The following is a 14,146-nucleotide window of genomic DNA, read 5'->3' on the forward strand; positions in this document are numbered from 1 at the left end:
AGCCAGCCTGGCAGGAAAAGGTCCAGTGTCTCTGTTACAGCTCCTTGATGGTGATAAGGAGTCAGCTACTCTTGTTTCGTCTGGCTCAGGGGGATGGCATACAAGCAAATGGGCTGGTAGGAAAAATTACTTCCTGGGCTGAATTTACTCCCACCATCAGCTTAGGCAGATAGGCCGACGCTCCGGACCTATCTTCTTTGGCAGAAACTCAGATCAGCATGCTAGTTCCTGACACACACACCTATATGCACTTTGAATTACTAGTTCTGTTTTCCTCTTTTCTGCTCAGGTTTCTCAGGAGTAGGCTCCACTTAAGACTTATCACTTTTGTCAGAAAGAAAACACATAATTATAGAAGGACTATCTTACAGAAAGAGGGTGTGGGCAGAGTGGAGGAAGAAATGAATCCTGGCTATTGTCAGTCACAGTATTTATGGAACCACCCTCCGGATGCCAAGCTTATTGTGGGCGGTTATCAAAGAAATAAGTTTGGCCTACCTGTCTTTATATTATCCACTCAGCACACAAGACTGCATTTCATCCTGAAGATTATTTCTACTAGTTCTGCTGTGGAGTTCAGCTTCCTTTGGATAAAGAACAGTATTTCCAAGAATAAAATAGATCTAGACTCTATGTGGTGTAAAACTGTGGCATTCATTAAGAAAGGTAGAGTGTTTTTGGTTCTGGCTCACATTTCTAATGCAAGAAACTAGTATTGTCTTGTCAAAATACTTATCAGAGTCTAATTCTTTTTACACAAAAGAAGTAAAATTTTTGAAGCATGCTCACTCCTAGGCACCATATTCACTGCTTCACATACACAGTAGGCATCCATGAAATAATTAAAAAAATTTTTTTAAATTTATTGATTTTAGAGAGAGGAAGGGGGAGAGAGACAGACAGAAACATCTGTTCCCTGTATGTGCCCTAACCGGGGATCAAACCAGTAGCCTTTGTGTTCAGGCCAATACTCTTATCAACTAAGCTATCCAGCCAGACCAGGTCCATGAAATATTTTTTAAATGATACTTAATGATAGGGTTTGCTCAATTAAAAAAAAAATATCTCAAACCACAATGACCCAATTTGTCATTGGACCGGATGCTTTGATTCAGTAGGAAACGTGTGCACCACTGGGTGGGGCAGGCAGCCTTTTATCTACTGGCTCCTAATATCTCATCTGTCCTGAGGTAAAATTGGCTCCACCCTTTTATCCCAAGAACAATCTGTGACTTCTAAATGTTTGAAGAAATTTACCTGCCACCTTAAAATAGAGAATACACTTATTGAAAAAGAGTAGTAGAAAATTAATGACCAAACTTTGCTTATTTGATTATATTGTGATTTAAAATATTTTTAAAATTTAAAATTTATTTACTTATATATTTATTTATTTTTGAGAAAGAGAGAAAAAAAGAGAAACACGCAATTTGTTGTTCCACTTATTTATGCATTCATTGGTTGATTCTTGGTATATATACTGACCAGGAATCAAATCTGCAACCTTGGCATATTGGGACAATGTTCTAACCAACTGCACTACCCGGCCAGGGCAAGAAAGTATTTTTAAATGTGGACTTAACATTTTCTGAACTTAAATTTACTATCTGTTGGTGAAAACCCGTAGTACCCTTAGGAGGAAAAAAAATGGCCAAAACTAAATGCAGGTCTCTCTCTCTCTGTCTTTTTTTTAAATCAAGTGAGAAGCAGGGAGGCGGGGAAAAAGGCTCCCACATGTGCCTTGACCGGGATGCAACTGGCAACCGCTGTCTGGGGCTGATGTTCTGGACAACTGGGGCTGTGGCTCTGTTGCTTGGCAACCAAGCTATTCTAGCACCTAAGGTGAGGCCATAGAGCCATCATCAGTGCCCGGGGCCAACTTGCTCATTTGAGCCATGGCTGCAGGCAGGGAAGAGAGAAAGGGGGGAGAGGGAGGGATACAGAAGCAGATGGTCACTTCTCTTCTGTGCTGTAAAGCCAGTAGCCAAGGCCACTATCACAGCCACCTGGCCCATGCAGGCTCGCATTAGATTTGAACAGACGGTAATGAAACAACAGAGCCACAAACTGGTGGGCCATCATCTTTAATCCTAGCTTGCACCCGGCGGGCAAGTATATCACACACTGGGCTCCAAAACCCCCTCATTCAGTGCTCACAAAGCTACTGACTTATCCGAGTTTCCTAGAATCAAAGGTTTCTAGCTCACTAGACTCCTCTGTTCCCCATCTTCTTCTTTATCCCTGCAAAAACTGCAGAAACTGGCTTCTCACTCAACATTCCACCATCTTGGCTGCTTCTCCTCTCCTCCACATGGCCTTTCTCTGCTCTCTCTCTAATGCTAATCTCAGGAACCGAGAGAGAGCAAGCTCCCGGTCTGCCCCACTTTATAGTGTAGAAACCAAAACCTTTAATCCAGTATACAGACCAGGAAGTCTCTAATACAAAGTCACTTATCTGAGGCATAATGGGATTCCTCATGAGAGTGCACCACCCTACATCAAAAAGGGTGGGAAAGGCTTAGTCCTAAAAACAAGCCTTAGGCTATAAGAATCCTGCCTGTTTACAGCCTGTCCCCCCACACCCAATACAAACTATAAGCGAGCAAACATATATACTATATTTAAAAACTTATTTGACCAACATGTACCCTCTAGGACTTCTACACACTGGGCTGACACTCTATAACTGAGCCAACTGACCAGGGCCAGGCCTCTCTCTTTTTAAGGAGGTGCTTGACCTGGTCAGTTAGGAGCCCCCTAAGTTCTTTCTTCAGAGCCAAACTAATCTCATCTCAAAGGACAGGGGAGATTTTAGTACTTTTGAATTTAGGAGCCTGGAGGTGAGTAGGTGAGTATGTTATCCATTGTAAAGCCAGTAGGCAGGGCCAGGGCCACTATCACAGCAGCCCGGCCCATGCAGGTTCGCATTGGATTCGGACAGTCGGTAAAGAAACAACGGAGCCAAGAACTGATGGGCCTTCATCTTTAATCCTAGCTTGCACCCGGCGGGCAAGTAAGAACACACACTGGGCTCCAAAACCCAATCACACTCAGTGCTCACAAAGCTACTGATTTATCCGAGTTTCCTAGAATCAAAGGTTTCTAGCTCACCAGACTTATTCTCCTCAGTTCCCCATCTCCTTCCTTATCCCTGCACAAACTTTGCACTAACTGGCTTCTCACTCAGCACTCTGCCATCTTGGCTGCTTCTCCTCGCCTCCTCCACGTGGCCTTTCTCTGCTCTCTGCTCTCTCTTCTAATGATAATCTCAGGAACCAAGAGCACAAACTCTGTTCTGCCCCCATTTTATATTGTAGCTTCACAACCTCTAATCCAATATACAAAATAGGGAAGACTCTAGTAGAGTCACTTCTCTGAGGCATGATGGGATTGTACCACCCCACATCAAAAAGGGTGGGAAAGGCTTAATCCCAAAACCAAGCCCCAGGCTACAACGATCCTCAACACACATTAATATCACCTGGGTGACGGCATCTTTAACAAAGTGAGCATAATACATTTTATCCGCCCAACATCCATGCTTCAAGAATAGATTTTATAGCTTGACCAGGTGGTGGCACAGTGGATAGAACATTGGACTGGGACGCAGAGGACCCAGGTTCGAAACCCCAAAGTTGCTGGCTTGAGCACGGGCTCACCAACTAGAGTGCGGGATCACTTTCTTGAGCATGGGATCATAGACATGACCCCATGGTCACTAGCTTGAGCCCAAGGTCGCCGGCTTGAGCAAGGTGTCACTCACTCTGCTATAGCCCCCCCCCCAGGCACATACTAGAAAGCAATCAGTGAACAACTAAGATACTGCAACGGAGAATTGATGCTTCTCATTTTTCTCCCTTCCTTCCTGTCTGTCTGTCTGTCTGTCCCTCTCTCAGGCTCTGTCAAAAAATTAAAAAAAAAAAAAAAAAAGAACAGATTTTATAAATGTTATTTTTCAAGCCATGCAGTAGTTAGAGGTATCATGATGCATAGACTGACTCATGTACCTAGTTGGGTGGAAGCAAAGTAGGTTGAAATCAAGACTTCAGCATCTGAAATGAGCTGATGGCATAGCAACTTCTTCCTTGGTTTGGCCTAATTGATTCAAATTAAAAAATTGATTCAAATCAAAAATTCAAAATTTTTAAATGTGCATTTACACAAAGAACAGTTGACAGTTCAGAATAGCTAAATCTTTCATTCTTTTAGAATAAAATGAACTATCATATAATCATTATAGCTTTCCAGTGTTCAGTGTGAGGGTCAGGGTAAGTAATACTATTTGATGATTGTTGGTCAAATAAATTTGTAAATATAATGTATATGTTTGCTCACTTATAGTTTGCATTGGGTATGGGGGACAGGCTGTAAACAGGCAGGGCCTGAGGCTTAATTTTAAGACTTAAGCTTTCCCCCACACCCTTGACTGTTGCCTGATAGGGGTGGTGCACTCTCATGAGGAATCCCATTATGCCTCAAATAAATGACTTTGTATCAGAGACTTCCTTCTCTGTATTTTGGATTAAAGGTTTTGGTTTCTACACTATAAAGTGGGGAAGACTGGGAGTTTGCTCTCTTGGTTCCTGAGATTAGCGTTAGAGAGCAGAGCAGAAGAAAGGCCACATGGAAGAGGCCAGGAGAAGCACCCAAGATGGCGGAGTGCTGAAGGAAAAGCCAGTTTGTGCAGAGTTTGTGCAGGGAGAAGGAAGGAGTTGGGGAACAGAGCTGAATAAATCTGGTGAGCTAGAAACCATTGATTCTAGGAAACTCGGATAAGTCAGTAGCTTTGTGAGCACTGAATGAGTGGGTTGGAGCCCAGTGTGTGTTTTTACTTGCCCTCTGGGTGCAAGCTAGGATCAAAGATAATGGCCCACCAGTTTGTGGCTCTGTTATTTCATTACCGTCTGTCGAATCCAGTATGAACCTGCATGGGCCAGGCGGCTGTGATGGTGGCCGTGGATACTGGCTTGACAATTACCATCTGTCTGAATCAAATGCGAACCTGCATGGGCCAGGCAGCTGTGATTGATGGTGGCCGTGTCTACTGGCTTTACAATTATGTACAATAATTTTGCCTTTAATTTATGGGGTATACACAGACTACAGAATGCAGATTTCCTTGAATTAGCCTTACTTTGATTTTCATGTACAATATATTCTTATAGTAAAATGTTAGAATTTATATGCAGTATATTCCTATGTTAAAATTTATTAAAACATTAGTAATTTGCTATAATTTTAAAATATACTGCTCACAAAAATTAGGGGATATTTTATCACTTCATATTCATTTTAAAATATCTCCTAATTTTTGTGAGAAGTGTACTGTTGGTCAATTAAGTTTGTAAATATGATATATATGTTTGCTCGCTTATAGTTTGCATTGGGTGTGGGGGACAGGCTGTAAACTGGAAAAGTCCTTATAGCCTAAGGCTCAGTTTTAAGACTAAGCCTTTCCCACCCTTCTAATACTAAGATCTTCTCAAAACCAAGCTTTTCCCCACACCCTTGACTGTTGCATGATAGTGACTGTGCACTCTTATGAGGAATCCCATTTATGCCTCAGATAAGTGGCTTTGTATCAAAGACTTCCTTATTTGTATATTGGCTTAAAGGCTTTAATTTTCTTCACTATAAAATAAAGCAGACCTGGGGCTCACTCCCTCTGTTCCTGCCATCAGCATTGCAGAGGCCTCCCAAATCTCTTGCCCTCATGGCTTTTCTTGTGGCTTGCTTGACTTGGTGAGACACCAATAAACAGAATGGCCCACCATCCTCCGACTCTGCTGTTTCTTTACTGTATGCCCATATTTAGTGAGAACTTGCATGTGAATGGCCACAATGTCAGCCCCTGGCCACCTATTACTTTATAAACAGAATCTTCCACAGCTGGTGTTGGGCAAACAAGTGTGTTAGTCTTGCTCGCTTGTACTTCGCCTGACTGGTGGATGAGCTCAGGGCAGCACCACGTGTGTATAGTCTATGTAAGGCTGCAGGTGCTTGCCCTTAGGGTGGCAGATTGTAGATTGGGGATTGGTCTGCCACCATTGGGAGGGGCCATTTTTGCTATTGTTTATGGAAGAAGGGTCCCCCCCTCCCGCCTGTTTGCTCATCAACCCTGAGAGAGAGAGAAGCAGTTTTCCCTGCCTGCTTGCTCGTCTACTGTTGCAATAAACAGAATGGCCACCCATTTTCTGGCTCCACAGTTTCTTTATCTTCTCCCTGAATTTAATGTGAACCTGCATGGCCACAGCTGCCAGCCTTACAGGTGGTATTGTTTTTCCAAATGTATTTATCTGGTTTAAAATCTTTTGTTGTATTTTCAGTTGTCTAGTTCAGGTCTAGGCAGGCCAGGTACTGGTGGCTTCTGAAGTGCTCTTACTCTCCATCACTCAGTGTCAATAACCACGTCCTATTCCTTTCCCACCTCTTGCAATGGGATGTTAACTCTAAACACTCATCACCTCAAACCTCCTTCATGGGCCAGGGTGAGCAACAAATGATTCTTTGCAAGAAAAGAAAGAAAAAAACTTTTATAATTAAATAAGCGGGTAGAGTAGAATTAGGGATATAAAGTTTGAAGGAATAAGAAGTGACATTTCTTTTTTCAGTAACTATAGCCCTGTGAACAATTTTACTCTTGACCTGAATATAGCACACCAGATTGCTAACTGAATTGATCAAATTCCAAGTTGGAAATTAGTCATCACTTGATTTACCAGAGCTAAGCCTCTTGGGTCAAATTCTTTTAATTTGTTTTTTCCCATCTGGTCTATATGAATCCTTACTTAAGGGCTAAACTGCCAAAATGATTTCAGAATGTCCATTACCAGAAATTTGAGGTATTTAACTTATTCTCTCTTTTCAGGCTTCTTACCTAACATTCGCTTAAGAATTTCCCCTTGAGTCTCACGTGATAATGGTAACTGAACAGTTGACATCCTTCAGATAACATGTGAGCAGGCTGGAAATTCTCAAGTCATGACAAAAAAAGAATATGAGCCCACACAGGGCTTTCTAATCACGGGGCCCATTGTCCTGAGAAAAACAAAAACAAAAGACTTAAAGGCCTTAGACCTACGTCATTTCATACTGATGAATCTACTCAAGGAGCAGTAATTCTAGGCAATTAGAAATGAAAAGTCTAAAACTCCATGATAATCTATGCCTATCTTTCCCATAACTAATAGACACTTACAGCCAGAGCTGATTTCTCCTTTCATCAAGAACATAAGTTGACCTCTTCTCTCCTAAATAGTGCCTTCTACAAGTGCAGCTCAAACCCCACTCCAGCTCAGCCTGCTCACTCCCTTGCTCCTGCACTACCTGTTACAGCATCTTGCTGACCAGTGGTAGTCAACCTGGTCCCTACCGCCCACTAGTGGGCGTTCCAGCTTTCGTGGTGAGCGGTAGCGGAGCAACCAAAGTATAAATAAAAAGATAGATTTAACTATAGTAAGTTGTTTTATAAAGATTTATTCTGCCAAACTTAGCGAAAATCTGACATAAAATACTTGATAAGTAATTATTATTATATGCTTTTACTTGCTATAACTCTGTTTATAAATTTTATAAAGTAAAGTTACTTCCCTACTTTATAAATCACCATTACTGTGGAACCAGTGGGCAGTTAGAAAATTTTACTACTAACAGAGATACAAAAGTGGGTGATAGGTATAAAAAGGTTGACTACCCCTGCTGTAGACCTTCACATGTGGCCTGTGCCCTCAACAGTTTGAGGGAATGTAGTCCAGACATGGGGGATGAAACCCAAATGCTATGCCAGGTGACTTTGGTTTGCCCTGAGGGACCTCTGCTGTTGTTTAAGCCTCTTTGGAAGAAAGAAAAGGGAGAAAGAAAGGGAGAGAGACACAGAGAAAGAAAGAAAGAAAGAAAGAAAGAAAGAAAGAAAGAAAGAAAGAGAGAGAGAGAGAGAGAGAGAGAGAGAGAGGGAGGGAGGGAGGGAGGGAGGGAGGGAGGGAGGGAGGGAGGGAGGGAGGGAGGGAGGGAGAGAGAGAGAGAGAGAGAAAGAAAGAAAGAAAGAAAGAAAGAAAGAAAGAAAGAAAGAAAGAAAGAAAGAAAATGAACTAAAAAAACTGTCTTAGTTAACTTCTGACAAGACTGATAGGCTTGACCTATGGTGGCGCAGTGGATAAAGCATGGATCTGGAATGCTGAGGTTGCTGGTTCAAAACCCTGGGCTTGCCTGATCAAGTCACATATGGGAGTTGATGCTTCCTGTACCTCCCCACCTTCTTTCTCTCACCACCCCCACAAATAAATAAAATTTTTTAAAAAATTAAAAATAAAAAAGAATGATAGGCTTTCTTTAATAAGACAAGCAGATTATAGCTAAAAACTTACCTGATGGATACATTTGCTTTTTAACCATTTTGAACCTCCTGGACATATTGAAGCCCTCTGTTTGGAGGGAGAACCAAGAGCAGATTAGAAAGATTTTTGGACGAGATTTTCTAGGTGTATTTCCTTTTCCCAGTCATGCACAAGCTTCTGTGGAGTCCTCTTAGCATGTCACAGGGCTTTTGCACAAATCTGTCTCCAGTAAAACTAGCCTAATTAATTATTGTTTCCTTTCCCCAGAATGGAAATGTGAACCCATTGGTTGGTTGAATAACATCTTACCTCTTCAGTTCTCTAGAAGGAGCACAGGGATTACTGTATAGTAGGTTAGGTTATTGGGTCTAAACCCTTAGTTATATATACATCATCAGAATCTCTAATGAGTGTTTTTGAATACACTTGCCAAGGCCTCACCCTGGATCTATTGAATCAGTCTTCTTAATGGGGAGCTGAGCTAGGAGCTGGTCTGAGTACCTAGGTGCTAGCTCTGCAGGAGCTCACACAACCTGGTTGGTGGAGGAAAGGCAGAAGAACAGACATCTAATTAACATATAGCATTATAAATGCTCTAGGAGGGCCAAGCTTCTGCTTTTAATCAAGCCATTGGCATTCACTGAACATTTTAGTATGCTTGGTGCTGTATATGTTTTATCGTCACCTGATAAAGTATGTTTTTAGTTGCTCTTGCAGATTGGGAAACTTCACATCCGAAGTCTCAAGCCAGTTAGTGGCAGAGCTGAGATTTTAACACAGGACTGTCGGGCACCAAAGCCCTGTTCAATCCATTCCCCAGGGCAGTGGTGGGATTTAGCTGGGTTACACCGGTTTGGCAGAACTGATGATACCTAATTTTTTTGGAGTTTGGCAATACAGTTGTTAAAATGACACTTGTAATCAGATTCTCTCTAAGATGGTCACCTGGGCAGCCGCCCAATGTGGAAATCACAAATTTACATTCCTTACTCTTTTTTCTTAACATTCATTTGTGCAACAGCATATTCTAAGTGCCTGTAGTGATGTTCATTCTGTCCATAGGTAAAAAAAAATGGACTGAACTATGCTTGTAGCATTTATTTATTCATTTCCTAAAACTCATTATACCTTTGATGAAATACTACATTTTAATTCCCTCACGTTTATTACTTCAGTAAACAAACATATAAAGAGAAAAAGTGCTAAACAACCAGGGGGTGACAAGCTGTCATTGGAAATACCTGAAATACCAGTTTTACTGTTTTTTGTCAGGTATTAATATTTTTTCATTAATAGTTTAAAACTTTCTTGTAACATAATCTAGTATTGTGTTTTATTTTTCTTATCTAAGTATTAAATGCATGAAATAATAAACTACCTTTCGGTACATTCTTATTTTTATACTGAAAATGGTCATTAGGGCGAGAAGCGGTTGTTAAATTATTTGGATCTCCCCACTGCCCCAGGGGCTCTTTGAACTACTGAGGCTCTGTTGCTCACACATTTTAGCAAACCTAGTTTGATTCCTTGTACCAATGGATTCTGTAGCACTTTTTTCTGTGTTATGAGATACTTAATTTGTCTAAAACCTATATTCTTCACTTTTTCCTTTTACTCAATGTTTGCATTTTAGAAACAAAACTATTGGTTTAGTAAAAATAATGCATGTACATTTTAACAAATTGCATCAATATGAAAAAAAAAAACAGGAGAGAAAGATTACTAAAATAATTCTTTAATTCCACCAAATTCTGGAATGGTTATTTCTAGATAGCCTACTCTATCACGCATTATGCAGGTGTTCTATATAAAATTTCATATCCTGAAGCATTGTATAGATCAAAGTATTAGTTTTGTCAGTAGTCCTCTGAAGTTAAAAAAAAAAAAGAATATATCTTTAAAAAAAGAGGTTAGGGGTTTGCCCACATTTGTATGCTTATTCATATGTAGATTCCTGACAGCTCAGACCACATACCTGGTGTCTTTGGGCTTATGACCCACTGTTCAGCATCCTTGCTGGCCTGCTTAATATTGAAGGGAGAAAAGAGAATGCAAATTTTGCACAATGTTCAGACAAATGCTGAATTGTAATTTTTTTCTACAAATAAGGTTTTTTATTTGTTACCATTAAATATCCGAATTTTAAACAGATTTTTGGACTAGGGGCTCATATCCATCTGCTTGTTCACCTTGAGCACTGGTCTCATCCCCAGTAGTTCTTCCAGAACCATCACCTTCACCATGGAGCAACATGAGTTTTCCCAATTCAAACTTGGGATTCTTTAGCATTTTGACTTTTCGAACAGACATCATGAAGTATATTTTCTTTTTTTTTTTTTACAGAGGCAGAGATAGACAGGGACAGACAGACAGGAACAGAGAGAGATGAGAAGCATCAATCATCAGTTTCTCGTTGTGCGTTGCGACTTCTTAGTTGTTCATTGATTGCTTTCTCACATGTGCCTTGACCGTGGGCCTTCAGCAGACCGAGTAACCCCTTGCTGGAGCCAGCGACCTTGGGTCCAAGCTGGCGAGCTCTTTGCTCAAGCCAGATGAGCCCGCGCGGGACCTCGGAGTCTCGAACCTGGGTACTTCCGCATCCCAGTCCGACGCTCTATCCACTGCGCCACCGCCTGGTCAGGCGAAGTATATTTTCTGATGCTCTCTGGAGTCAATTTATTGACCACTTTTTTTTTTTTTATGTGAAAGGAGGGGAGATTGTGAGACTTCCACATGTACCCTGACAGGTCCACCTGGCAACCCACATCTGGGACTGATGCTTAAATCAACTGAGCTATTTTTAGCACTTGAGGCTGACATGCTCAGACAAACCAAGGTATCCTCAGTACCCAGGGCTGGTGCTTGAACCAATTGAACCACTGGCTGCAGGAGGGGGAGAGAAGTAGATTGTCACTTCTCTTGTGTGCACTGACTGGAAATTGAACCCAGAATGTCCATATGTCAAGCTGACACTCTAGCTACTGAGCAACCGGCCAGGGCCTTATTGACCACTTCTTTCTAGTCATTTGTCTACACCTCTCAGGTCATTAATTTCCGTCATCTTCTTCCATATTTGATAGACATGTTGATATTGAGCATAAGAGGTCTTTTGAATATGATTGTGTTGGGCAGATAAAATATATTATGCTCACTTTGTTAAAGATGGTACTGCCCACATAGAAACCCGTCACCCAGTGTTGGTCAAATAAGTTTGTAAATATGATATATATGTTTGCTCGCTTATGGTTTGCATTGGGTGTGGGGGACAGGCTGTAAGCAGGCAGGGACGTTATAGCCTAAGGCTTAGGGTTTTTTAATTAATTAATTTATTTATTTATTCATTTTAGAGAGGAGAGAGAGAGAGAGAGAGAGAAAGAGAAAGGGGGGAGGAGCAGGAAGCTTCAACTCTCATATGTACCTTAGACCAGGCAAGTGCAGGATATTGAACTGGCGACCTCAGCATTCCAGGTCGATGCTTTATCCACTGCACCATCACAGGTCAGGCATAAGGCTTAGTTTTAAGACTAAGCCTTTCCCACTCTTTTTGATGTGGGGTGGTGCACTCTCATGAGGAATCCCATTATGCCTCAGATGAGTGGCTTTGTATCAGAGACTTCCTTGTTTGTATATTGGATTAAAGATTTTGAATCTACACTATAAAGTGGGGCAGATCGGGAGCTTGCTCTCTCTGGGTTCCTGAGATTATTAGCATTAGAGAGGAGAGCAGAGAAAGGCCATGTGGAGGAGACCAGGAGAAGCAGCCAAGATGGTGGAGTGCTGAGTGAGAAGCCAGTTTGTGCAGGGAGAAAGAAGGAGATGGGGAACAGAGGTGAATAAGTCTGGTGAGCTAGAACCCTTGATTTTAGGAAACTTGGGTAAGTCAGTAGCTTTGTGAGCACTGAATGAGTGGGTTTTGGAGCCCGGTGTGTGTTTTTTCTTGCCCACCGGGTGCAAGCTAGGATTAAAGCTAATGGCCTACCAGTTCTTGGCTCCATTGTTTCACTACCATCTGTCTGAATCCTTTGCAAACCTGCACAGGCCAGGCGGCTGTGATGGTGGCCACGACTACTGGCCATACAGATTGTTATATTTTTAGTAAAACCAACATAGAATAGTGAAAGCAAATAGCCATTGGTAGTCTTGACATAACATGAACTTCAGTCATGGTCTGCCATTTTTTGACATGGAATACAGTTTGTCATGGATGAGATCCATGCCATAGAAATCAGGCAGTTCCGCCTGACCTGTGGTGGCACAGTGGATAAAGCATCGACCTGGAAATGCTGAGGTCGCCGGTTCGAAACCCTGGGCTTGCCTGGTCAAGGCACATATGGGAGTTGATGCTTCCACCTCCTACCCCCTTCTGTCTGTCTCTCCTCTCTAAAAATAAATAAATAAAATTAAAAAAAAAAAGAAATCAGGCAGTTCCCTCCTTCCTTCCCTCCCCCCCTCTCTTTCTTTCTTATACATTTTAGAGAGGGGAGAGAGAGAAAGAATGAGAAAGAAAGGGGGAGGAGCAGGAATCATCAACTCCCATATGTGTCTTGACCAGGCAAGTCCCGGGTTTCGCACCAGTGGCCTCAGTAACCAGGGTGACATTTTTTCTAAGGTGCTACCACAGGTCAGGCTGTCAGGCAGTTTTTGTCCTGAACATCCTCAGCATGAATTTTCTAAATGCAACTTTTTCATTCTGTAGATCATCTAGGCTCACTTCAAAAACACAACCTTTGAAAACTTCAGGTACAGCTCTGGCCCATTGGCTTAGTGGTAGAGTGTCGTCCCAGCGTGTGGACGTCCTGGGTTTGATTCCTGGTCAGGGCACACAAGAGAAGCAATAATCTGCTTCTTCACTCCTCCCTCCTCCTCCTCTCTCTCTCTCTCTCTCTCTCTCTCTCTTTTCTTTCCCACAGCCATGGCTTGATTGGCTCGAGCAAGTGGGCCTTAGACGCTGAGGATGACTCCATGGCCTCACCTCAGGCACTAAAAAAGGCTCTGGTTGCAGTGGAGCAAAGGACCCAGATGGGCGCAGAGCATTGCCCCCTGGTAGGATTTCCGGGTGGATCCTGGTCATGGTGCATGTGGGAGGCTGCCTCTCTGCCTCCACTCCTCTCACTAAAAAAGAAAAAAGAGAGAAACCATCAGATGCAATTTTGATTCCTGGAGCTCTTGTGACTAGTGTTCTTCTGTATTATAGTGAACACTGCTGTTGCTTCACACTGTGCCAACAGGCACATATACGGTGCATGTTCTTCCTGCTCACCATGGAGAGAGCCAGAAGCTGAATTGTAATTTTCAGAAACTGAAATTTACTCATTTTTATTTTATTTTTTTGTGAAGATTAGTTTTCATTAAAATTGTTTTTAAAGATTCTATAAGCTTCTAGGTACCGTTTGCTTTTAAAGCTCTTGTCCTGCTGTTTCATGGGGGCTTACACCGTGCAGGAGGACGAGGGGAGCAACGGGGGGCTCTAGTTTGGGCCAGTTGAGGAATACCTGGAACCTGGTTGAATTTATTTGGAATTGACCTGTATTTTCAGTCTATGTGACTAAAAAGAAGCTTTCATCTGTGTATCTCTTCTTTTCATGCCCTTAGACTCTGTGTGATAGAACACTGCCCTCGGTGTGCTAAAAAACAGCCGAGAGGATAAATGACAGCTTTAGGCCCTTTCCTGGAAGAAGCTGAAATCCATTGGCAGCAGTGATCAGTGCATGAATAATTATTTGAATCTAAATGAATATAATACGTACCTGGAGAGCTGCCCAGGGGCATCCTAAAAGTTGCATTAAAAAACAACAAAGCAGCCCTGGCTGGTT

General features: G+C 42.1%; 1 protein-coding gene across 4 annotated transcripts in view; it reads left to right on the forward strand.

Moving 5' to 3' along the window:
• The window catches only part of KANK1 (KN motif and ankyrin repeat domains 1), a 253,617-nt gene that overhangs the window by 116,195 nt on the left and 123,276 nt on the right, over positions 1-14,146 (forward strand). The gene's annotated exons all lie outside the window — the stretch shown is intronic.

This window comes from Saccopteryx bilineata, chromosome 2 (assembly GCF_036850765.1).
Source record: "Saccopteryx bilineata isolate mSacBil1 chromosome 2, mSacBil1_pri_phased_curated, whole genome shotgun sequence".
Taxonomy (NCBI): Eukaryota; Metazoa; Chordata; class Mammalia; order Chiroptera; family Emballonuridae; genus Saccopteryx; species Saccopteryx bilineata.